The 10,293-nt window shown below is 48.7% G+C and overlaps 7 non-coding genes across 7 annotated transcripts; all 7 read left to right on the plus strand.

Moving 5' to 3' along the window:
* Window positions 1-5,234: 5,234 nt before the first annotated feature.
* Window positions 5,235-5,306, plus strand: Trnat-ugu (transfer RNA threonine (anticodon UGU)). The gene has a single exon. It is a non-coding gene; the product is annotated as a tRNA-Thr (tRNA).
* Window positions 5,307-5,427: 121 nt separating this feature from the next.
* Trnat-ugu (transfer RNA threonine (anticodon UGU)) lies at window positions 5,428-5,498 on the plus strand. Its single transcript has one exon. It is a non-coding gene; the product is annotated as a tRNA-Thr (tRNA).
* A 116-nt stretch (window positions 5,499-5,614) lies between these two features.
* Window positions 5,615-5,686, plus strand: Trnat-cgu (transfer RNA threonine (anticodon CGU)). The gene has a single exon. It is a non-coding gene; the product is annotated as a tRNA-Thr (tRNA).
* Window positions 5,687-5,802: 116 nt separating this feature from the next.
* Window positions 5,803-5,874, plus strand: Trnat-cgu (transfer RNA threonine (anticodon CGU)). Its single transcript has one exon. It is a non-coding gene; the product is annotated as a tRNA-Thr (tRNA).
* Window positions 5,875-5,994: 120 nt separating this feature from the next.
* On the plus strand, window positions 5,995-6,066 carry Trnat-cgu (transfer RNA threonine (anticodon CGU)). Its single transcript has one exon. It is a non-coding gene; the product is annotated as a tRNA-Thr (tRNA).
* A 121-nt stretch (window positions 6,067-6,187) lies between these two features.
* Trnat-cgu (transfer RNA threonine (anticodon CGU)) lies at window positions 6,188-6,259 on the plus strand. The gene has a single exon. It is a non-coding gene; the product is annotated as a tRNA-Thr (tRNA).
* A 121-nt stretch (window positions 6,260-6,380) lies between these two features.
* Window positions 6,381-6,452, plus strand: Trnat-cgu (transfer RNA threonine (anticodon CGU)). The gene has a single exon. It is a non-coding gene; the product is annotated as a tRNA-Thr (tRNA).
* The last annotated feature ends 3,841 nt before the right edge of the window (window positions 6,453-10,293 follow it).

The raw sequence follows: 10,293 nt of genomic DNA on the forward strand, positions 1-10,293 counted from the left end.
GTATTTCAGTCTGCGGTTCCAGCAAAAGTATACTTACATCAAAATTAACTCACGTAATTGTAATTGTTGTTGATACTGTTTTGGTCTTTCTTACGCTGGTATTCTCACGACTCGGTGCTGATGAGGATTGAGATGCCGCAATTGCAGGCTCACGCTGAACCTTTAGTCCGTAGGACTAATGCAAATATGCACATTGTGAAAATCATTTGCGGCTGTGTAGATACCAGCGAGGTAGGCAAATTCTGAAAAGCCGTTGAAGCATTATGTCAGCAATGTAGAACGGAAAAAAAAAGTCGCATCAACGCTTTGTGCAGGTTACGCAAAGACTTGGGCCACCATATTGATTGAGATAACGCTAGAATATCAGAAAAGGAAAGAAATTTCACTTAAGACACTACTTGAAATCCATCATCATCCAAACGATAGCGCAGAAAGTGAAAGTGACGGAATCCTCCCACACACCTACACACGCTACTTATGTCGTCTTTTAAAGCCTTGATAAATATTGCATCACATGTCCTTGATTGCACACCGTGAACAATGTATTTCTGCGTCGGTGCCTTTTTATTGTAATGAAGGACCATCACCAACGACCACTCAAAAAAGAAAAAAAAGAGAGGAACATGGATGAACGGGCCAAGAAACTGACTTGCTTTCACAAAACTACGGCTGTGAAATTACTGACCTGTCTGTATCCCTTTGGTTTATACGCAAATTTCCTTCGAAGATACCGGTGCTAATCTCTGTCGATGGAGGTCACTGAGTGGTGCTAATGGATCTCGCAGGCCGTCGCCTTCGCCGGCAGCGTGCACAGCCGCGAAGCCGAGGAGGAGTCAATGCGGCAACACCATCAGCCCGTACCTGATCAACGTGAGCCACTCGCAGATCGAGCTGCTGTGTTGAAGAAGGGCCACCGGACGTCCGTCTACCTGCCTCTGCCGAGGCAAGGTTTGTCGCGCGCGGGTTCACGGCCGACCTTCGAGGGCTGCGACGGCGGCGCGCGCTGGCTGTGCCGCGAGAGCGGCGCCTCGCCCGCCGCTATCAGCGCCTCCGAGCTCGAGCCAGCCACCGAGTACGTGTTCTGCGCGCGCCGACGATGCGCGGCCGGCGGTTACAGCGAGACGCCGAGTGCGCCAGAGTGCGCTCGGCTCAGCGAGAAGGTAAGGGACCAAGGGAGTTTCAAACACGAACGGCAATGTATAGACAGCATGTAGAGACAGCAACATGGACCGTATCGTAGATAGGTCGCTTTGAAGTTGACACTTTCTGTTTTTCCCATGACATATGCTCGACACGACTCGTAGTTCCGAACCAGGGTTGCCAATGGTGGTACTTTTCGCCAAATTGGGCGAAATTTGAGAGGCCCCGTGGCGACCTAAAATTATGATGGCGCATGGCGAATTTTTGGCGATTTTCGGCTTAAAACCTCCACCGAGTTTTGAATCCTAAGCTCAGGTCTCCCAACGAATGAGCGGCAACATTCTCAGTATTTTTCTGGTTTTTAGACCCACGAGTAATGCATGCACATTACGCGTCATTCGGTATGTCGTCCTGGTAACTCGTGTGTACCTCCTCAATTCATCTAGAGAGATAATAAAACGTTTATTTGGGTATAAAACGTTTATTTGATGTTCTGTGAAAAATAAGAGCAGTGAGTGGGATCCATTAGGTTCGGGATGCCATCTAGATGCAGGAGGTGCTGGAACGTCCCCCAGCGACATTCTAGCAAAATGTAAGTCAGCGGACTGCCTTGCAAACGCGAAGGGGGCAGTGATTGACTATAGGTTTAGTTGCTTTAGGTGCTTTAAGCTTATCTGAAGTTTCGCATCTGAAGGGCAAGACGACGGGTTGCCGCGCGTTCCGACCATTTGTTCCGCCAAAGCTCCAACTGCTGTGAATAGCTTGGCGACTTATTCACTGTTGCAGTACCCCCCAGTTCAGCTCGCAAAGACTGTTTTGGAATAGCGAAGAGAGGCGGATACGCGGCTATTTCTGCAATAAAATTATTTATTGAGCATTTTTCACTGTTCTCCGTGTGAGCGTGTGCAATAAAACAATTGCTATATAACAGTTTTACATCGCTATACAGCAATAACGCATCGGATTGACGCGTGTAGATATAAGTAACTATAAGAAAGGGTCCGGTGAATGTCCGGTATCATATTAGTTCACACTGAAAAGGTGTAAGACTCACTAATGATCGGTTCCTGTAAGAATTCCTGTCGTGTTACCTTCAATAAACCTTTATAATCCTTTAATTCATATAGGGTACGTAAAGCTGTCTACCAATAATGCTTTCACGGTTTCGCCCAAGGTTTATACCACACTTATAGCTTTGAAACGAGGACAGGGATGGAAGGATATCATGAGCGTTTCGTTCATTGCGCCACCACGCACATCTTGGCGGCTAGTCGGAGAAGCAGCACCATGCACTCCCATGGTGAAGCGGGGTGATACGACTGGCATCGAGAAACGTCAATATAATTAAGGGTCTTGGATGGTACTGTGTTCTACGGGGCTATACGTGAGTGGAAAATTTTGTTACTCGGGTATGCCGCACATATCTAGAATGGCTACATTTTGGCGAAATTTGTAAAAAAAAAATGGCGACTTTTGGCGACTTTTTGCTCGTCGTTTGGCGACATTTACTCGAAAGTCAGTGGCAACCCTGGTTCGAACGACTTTTAATCTGTCAGTTTGCCTCATATAACACACAATACCAAGGGTTTTATTGCGATAACAAATACACGGACACGCCAGGCGCATTTTCGCCGTCGGCGTCACCGTTGTCGTCCATGTTCCATATGAAGTCCAAATCGATAACATCGCCCCGCGCGTCGTATGTTCTATGTGCGAGTGAAGAGCGCGCGAGCGCTGCCAACGAACGCAGCTCAAGCAGAGATGGAACTAGCCGGCCACCTTGCACGAAAGCGCACATGGGAGAAGCTGGAGGGGAAGGGGGGGGGAGAGGGCTGTACGATTTCAGCAGGAAATGCGTACTAGACCGATCTGGCTGTGGTCTCTCGCGGGTCGCGCGCTTATCTTCAGAGGTGATCAGCAGACGGCTCATAGCTTCGTACTGCTCTGCTCTCATCGCAAAGGTCATAGACAGCACGAAAGTCACTAGTCGCTCGTTGCAGCTACGACGTTTCCTAAAGAAGTGAGCTGCTAGCCTTTCTTCGCATGACATTCCAATTTGTTGCTATTATATTCATTGCTTCGACCTTGTGGCGAAACTGTGAATGCTTTTTCTATGCCGAACATAGCCCGTGCCACGGGCTTAATGTTCAGTATAGACCGTGCGTGTTTGAGGCCCCTGCGATAGAGTAATATACAGTTACTCTATAGCAGGGGCCTCAAACACGCGGCCTGCGGTTCTCATTGCTAGCGGCTCGGCCCGGCTCAGACATGACTGTCTTCGTACCATATGTTTGTTACTTTCTTAGTAAAAAAAATCGCACCCCATGTGGTCGCCATGTGTTGAAACATAACCGTGGTTCAACAACTGTATATTTAAGAACCGGCATCTAGTTCTTAGGCATTCTGGAGCTCGGTAACCATATGTTTCTCGAACACTGACGCGAAAATCCCCTTCAGAAATGACTCGTATAAAATTATATAGGAAAGAGAGAGAGAGAGAGATAATAAAATGAGAGAAAGGCAGGGAGGTCAACCAGAATTGTAGCATCCGGGCATCCGGTTTGCTACCTTACACCAAGGGGAGGGTGAAGAAAGATGGAAAAGAAAGCGGGGAGAACAGCAGGCGCGCGAAAAAACAAACAAACAAATAAACGAAAGGAAGGTGTATAACGGGAATACTATAGCCTTTTCAATAAGCCGCTGCCACGAAAAAAGTTCAGTAAGGCTTTAATTGATTTACGATGTGAAGACAGTTCGGGACGGCATTCTAGCACTGACTGTTCCGACAGGGGTCTGTTATCAAGGCGGGCCAACACAGCAGATAGCGGCAGCCTGTGTGCGCTGTAGCGAGGGCAGCGACAAAGAACGTGGCCCTTCCCATATCACATATGTGGCTCATAACTTAAGAGGATTTGGCTAACCTTTCGGTAACCACTCACATCCCCCTCCCCTTCCGCCCCCACACCACGCGCTCTCACCTTCTTCACTGTCCTGGCCCTCGCGAGACTAAACTTAGTGACTGCGGCCCGCTAGCTGAGGTGAGCTTGAGACCCCTGTTCTAATAGCTTACCCAAGAAGAAACCATCTTCTAGGAGCGCCTGTAGAGAGCAACAAAGTTTCAGTGTTTTTTTTTTTAATATCGCATTCGCTCTGTAGTTGCTCATGGCCTTAGCGCTGCAGCGTGCTCATTAGAATGCTTTGGACCAATCTATTACTGACTTATGAAATAGCAACACTACATCGCGAAGCTTGCATTCACACATAAAGGAAACGCGAAACTTTCTGGAACGTTTATCCAGAAAGCTTCGTTTAGTTTCGAAAAAGAAAAGGTTGTATTGTAGTAATAAACTGGAACTGCACAAAACTGCGCATTCACTCTGTTTTGCCGAAGTCGACGATTTCCATTGACCTGTTGGCTGCAGGTTGGAAGTTCACGGTGGACTTGATGGAGCCGCAGCGGGCACTGGTGCTATGGACGCTTCCGGACCGCGGCGAAGATGAACCGCGGCATTACGAGGTCACGTGGTGTTGCTGGGTGGGCGGCCTGAGCGCCTGTCAGAACAAGAGCTCGGGCACCGACGGCGTCGTCATCACCCACCTTGGCGCTTGGCTTATTTACGACGTAGCAGTCGGGACGAGGTCGGCGCTGCTCTTCAAGGCTCGCTTCAGGACCAGGCCAGACAGTGAGCGCCTATACCTTATCGATTTGGATACTCGTGGTTCATAGAGTGGTTTTGAATTGTTTACAAACTTGTGCTTTATGGCTTTCAGCGTTCTGAAGCTACACTTAAGCAAATTTTAGGCGGCGATACTTCTGAGCCCCAAGCGCTCTTACAAGGCATAAAACAATGGTAAAATTGCGGCTGACGAAGTCGGGAAAAAATCCAGCCTGTTCCTATTTAAGAAGAAACAGTTCTGATAGCTCAGTCATAATCAGAGCACTGGTTTCGTAAACCGAAAGTCATCTCAAACCTCACTGGGAGCATTTAACTGCTGCTCTTCTCCATCTAGGGCACACTGGAAAGAACCTAGCGGTTCTGCCGCGAATTATGAAGGCATGCGCTGATCCAACTTTTGGTTGCCAAATCACATCAGCCGCTATAGCTCAGTGGTAGAGCACTGGTCTTGTAAACCAGGGGTCGTGAGTTCAAACCTCACTGGCGGCATTAATGTTTTTTTTTAAATTTTGTGCGCTTCTCAAGAAAGTTGAGAAGATGACGCAATAATTTTTGCCCCGAATAATGTCAGGTGTGCATTGGTACATCTCTTGGTCGGCCGCTGTCATCGGCCGCTATAGCTCAGTGGTAGAGCACTGGTCTTGTAAACCAGGGTCGTGAGTTCAAACCTCACTGGCAGCATTAATATTTTTTTTATTTTGCGCCATTCTCAAGAAAGTTGAGAAGATGACGCGACGATTTTGCCCCGAATAATGTCAGGTGTGCATTGGTACATCTCTTGGTCGGCGCTGTCATCGGCCGCTATAGCTCAGTGGTAGAGCACTGGTCTCGTAAACCAGGGGTCGTGAGTTCAAACCTCACTGGCGGCATTAATATTTTTTTATTTTGCGCCATTCTCAAGAAAGTTGAGAAGATGACGCGACGATTTTGCCCCGAATAATGTCAGGTGTGCATTGGTACATCTCTTGGTCGGCCGCTGTCATCGGCCGCTATAGCTCAGTGGTAGAGCACTGATCTCGTAAACCAGGGGCCGTGAGTTCAAACCTCACTGGCGGCATTAATGTTTTTTTTTTAATTTTTGTGCGCTTCTCAAGAAAGTTGCGAAGATGAAGCGACAATTTTGCCCCATATATGTCAGGTGTGCATTGGTACATCTTTTGGTCGGCCACTGTCATCGGCCGCTATAGCTCAGTGGTAGAGCACTGATCTCGTAAACCAGGGGCCGTGAGTTCAAACCTCACTTGCGGCATTAATGTTTTTTTTTTAAATTTTGTGCGCTTCTCAAGAAAGTTGAGAAGATGACGCGACAATTTTGCCCCGAATAATGTCAGGTGTGCATTGGTACATCTTTTGGTCGGCCACTGTGATCGGCCGCTATAGCTCAGTGGTAGAGCACTGATCTCGTAAACCAGGGGCCGTGAGTTCAAACCTCACTGGTGGCATTAATGTTTTTTTTTTAAATTTTGTGCGCTTCTCAAGAAAGTTGAGAAGATGACGCGACAGTTTTGCCCCGAATAATGTCAGGTGTGCATTGGTACATCTTTTGGTCGGCCACTGTCATCGGCCGCTATAGCTCAGTGGTAGAGCACTGGTCTCGTAAACCAGGGGTCGTGAGTTCAAACCTCACTGGCGGCACTAATATTTTTTTATTTTTTTTTTGTGCGGTTCTCAAGAATGTTCAGGAGGTGACGCGACAATTTTGCCCCGAATAATGTCAGGTGTGCATTGGTACATCTTTTGTCGGCCACTGTCATCGGCCGCTAGCTCGGGATTCCACTTCCGGCCACGACAGTGAACGGACGTGCTATCATGTGTTCCCGTGTAGGGGCGGTTTCAGCGGCTCGTGTGGTCCGCGGTATCAGGTGTACCGAAAAGCCAGGCGAAGATTTCCAGGTTGTTCTGCCTCATTTGCCTTCAGGTGATTCTGTTTTGCACACGGTTTTTTTGCATGGCAATTTAAAAGCCAGACCGTGTCGTGTGGAGCATGTCCGAGACAGCCTTGCTCGTCTTTCGCTGCTGCCGGAAGTGGTCGCCCTTGGGCATACCAAATGAATCACCTGTGGGCAGTGACGTTCAAGGATGATGAAGGCAAAAAGAAGATGCTGGCGACGGAGTCATTCGACGTCAAGGACCATCGCTGTATGTTGACTGACCCCCGTGACCGTGGTGTGCGGCTAAAGCTATACTGGCTGCCATAGGCGTGCGCAGGGTTCCTCATTTGGGGGGGCGAAGGTTCATCGCAGCGCCCCCCCCCCACCACCCTACTAAGTCCATGTACGGTGCAGATTTTGCGCCCCCCCCCCCTCTTAGGTGATTAGGGGGGCGGCCGCCCCCCCTGCCCCCCCCCCCCCCCCTGTGCGCACGCCTATGCTGGCTGCTTCATGGCGTGCCGGACGAAGATGTGCAAGTTGCCTTGTCGCCTTTTGGAAAAGTGACCGAAATAAGCAGAGACAAGTGGAAGGTCCAGGGTTGCAGTGACAAAGGGTCAACTACCCGCTCGGTTACAATGAAACTGCATGTGGGCGTTACTGTGGACGACCTGCCACACCAACTGCGTGTTGCGGAAGACGTGGCGCTCGTCGTCATTCTGGCAGAGCACCGCTCTGCCTCCGACACCGTGGCATCGGGCACATTCGACGGGACTGCCGCGTGCCGCGTTGTGGGGTTTGTCGTCGCTATGGCCACGATGACTCTCACTGCGTGCGATCATACGCCAGCATTACAGGGCCAATCCGAACGGACGAAGTGTCTGAGCACCTGATGGACTCCGCGGACGCCGAAGAAGCGAGCAGGGAGGCTGACAATGCGGAAACGCGTGTAATGCCCCTTGAACTTTCTACAGGAGCCGCACAGGAAGGGACCAGTGAAGGCGACAAGCCCCGTGTTGCGCCAGGAACGAAGGCAGAGAATAAAGCAGGAGACGACGACGCGAAAGCCGCGAGAAGTCATCGGCAGATGGGCGAGAGGTCGGCCCGGGAGCAACGGACGTCGAGATGACCGCGGCAGGAGGCATCGCTTAAAAGCGGGCTCGTGAGGCATCTGACAGCACTGGAAACGTGGACACGTCAGGCACCGGAGAACCTCCAAAAAGAGCGCTGGTCGGCGGCCTACCTTGAAACCAAGGCCAAACCTGCCGCCTGATCGTGTGGAGACCCCAACGCCGCCTTCGCCTTAGCGGAGGAGACGTTCCAAGGAGCACAAGTACCCACTGCTGCGACGTGAGTAGGAACCCGGCCAAGCAACCATCATGAAACGGCGACTAACTTTAAAACTAACATGCGCGTTGCGACGTTGAATGCAAGGGGACTGTGTTCACGCAGGAGGCAATGCCAGATTAGTCGCATTCTTTGGGAAACGACGTAGACCTTTTGGCTGTACAAGAAACTAAAATGGAAAGTGAAGAACAAACGGAGCAAATGGTTCAAGTTTTTGCCTAGGTCATGTATGGTTTGTCTGGTCGGGGCAGGTACGTAGCTATGTTTGTCATGGCTGTGGGTTGGTCAGGGGGTGTGTCGAGGTTGCATCGTCAGTCGTATAGCATCGCGGTTGTTGAAAATGTGTCCACCTGCGATAGCGGTAGGCTGTTGTGTGTGATTTTATTTTTTCTGGAATGCCTTGGCGGGCCGTGTGCATTTATGCACCGAACAGAACGCACGAACGGGAAACATTCTTAGGGTGGTTGAGGGGTTTTTGAAAAACAGAAAGAATTGCTGTCTTTCTAGGAGACTTCATTGTGTATGTAGAGCTGAAGATAAAACGACGAACCTCAGTGTGCGTGATAGAAGCGCTGAGTTGTTGAGAGCAATAGTGACCGAGAGAGAACTGGAAGATGTCGGTTACGTAATGACGCGAGAGGGCCAAGTACGGTACACCATTTTCAAGGTCAGTCTCATGCGAGGTTAGACAGAATATATTTGTCAGCGAAGTTGGTACCTCTATGCTCCTCCTATGAAACGCAACATCTTAGTTTTAGTGATCATTGCTTGGTCACGGTTAACATTGGCAAAAAACGAAAGGCTGCGAAGTTTGATTGGTTCTATGGAAATTTAATGAAAAGCTACTGCAAGATGTTTGTCACGAAAACCAAAGAATGTCTTACAACTGTCCTCCGTTTAGAAACCAACAACTTTGTGTCGGTGTGGGAGCAGTTTAAGTGTGACGTAAAGATGGTTGCCATCGAAAGAGCCTGTGTATTACGTCAAAAGGAAAGGCAACAAGAGAAGCAGTTACAAAGTGAGCTGAACTACATGTTAAGCGTAGACAACGAAGCGCCGGGAAAGTTCAAAAAAGAAATAAAGGAGGTGAAAGCAAAGCTCGAATTCATCGACGAAGATAAGTACTGCGGAGCATGATAAGAGCACGCACTGAACGATTGTTGGGATGGGCGAAACGCCCACTAAGCGAGTGCTCAGTGAAGAAAAGAAACATGCAGCAAACAAAGAGATAACTGAAATACGGTATCGCAATCACATTACACGTGACCGTGAAGAGATAAATCTTGCGTTTGTTGAGTTTTACACGGAACTTCTTGGCAATAAAATTAACGAACCCAAGCGCTTCAAAGAGGACTTTCTGGCCCTTATGCCAAGATTGGAAGACTCTGATAGGGAGTTAATAGAAGCAGAAATTACGGGTGGCGGAATTGAAGCAGCTATAGACGGTCTAAGTAACGGCAAGTCACCGGGTCCGGATGGCCTGGGTGCTGCCATATACAAACACTTTAAGACAGAAATGGCCGTGGCATTACATCGAGTTATCACAGAATGCTATGAGAAGAAACAGGCACCTCACTCATTTAGGACTGCTCACGTAGTATTGATACCCAAAATGATGATCCTGCAAAGTTAATTTCAGTGGAGTCCTATCGGCCCATTAGTCTGACCAACACCGACTATAAATATACATGAAGGTGTTAGCTACACGGCTACAAAATATTATCACATCTCTAGTCGGCCCGCATCAGACATGGGGTATTAAAGGCAGAACCATCTTCACAAACATACACATAGCCAGAAGTATCCTGTAATGCTGTGACGCAATGCATGAGCGCGTGGCCATGATTCAGCTAGATTTGCATAAAGCGCTTGACAAAGTTGTACACGAAGTTTTGTTTTTATTGTCGGAGCATGTAAATGTTGGATCTGTTATTACCGAATGTGTTAAAATGGTGTCCATGAGTTGTACGGCTAAGTTAGTAATCAACAAAGATTAACTGCTGCTATTCCAGTGCTCTCGAGCGTGAAACAAAGGATGTGCTCTGTCGCCTTACTTTCGCGCTTTACTTGGAGCCATTTTTGTTTACGTTGCTTGCAACCCCTAGTGCAAGAGGGTATTCGTTTTTGAGCAGTTAAACCAGAATATTAGCCTATGCTGATGATAGTGCCGGTTCTGCCTGACAAAGAAAGTGTGCAAGAAGTTAAGAATAGCGATATGATATTTCTGCGCAGCAACCGGTTAGTACAATCAGTTGGGCAAA

The sequence above is a fragment of the Rhipicephalus sanguineus genome, unplaced genomic scaffold (genome assembly GCF_013339695.2).
Source record: "Rhipicephalus sanguineus isolate Rsan-2018 unplaced genomic scaffold, BIME_Rsan_1.4 Seq9225, whole genome shotgun sequence".
Lineage (NCBI taxonomy): Eukaryota > Metazoa > Arthropoda > Arachnida > Ixodida > Ixodidae > Rhipicephalus > Rhipicephalus sanguineus.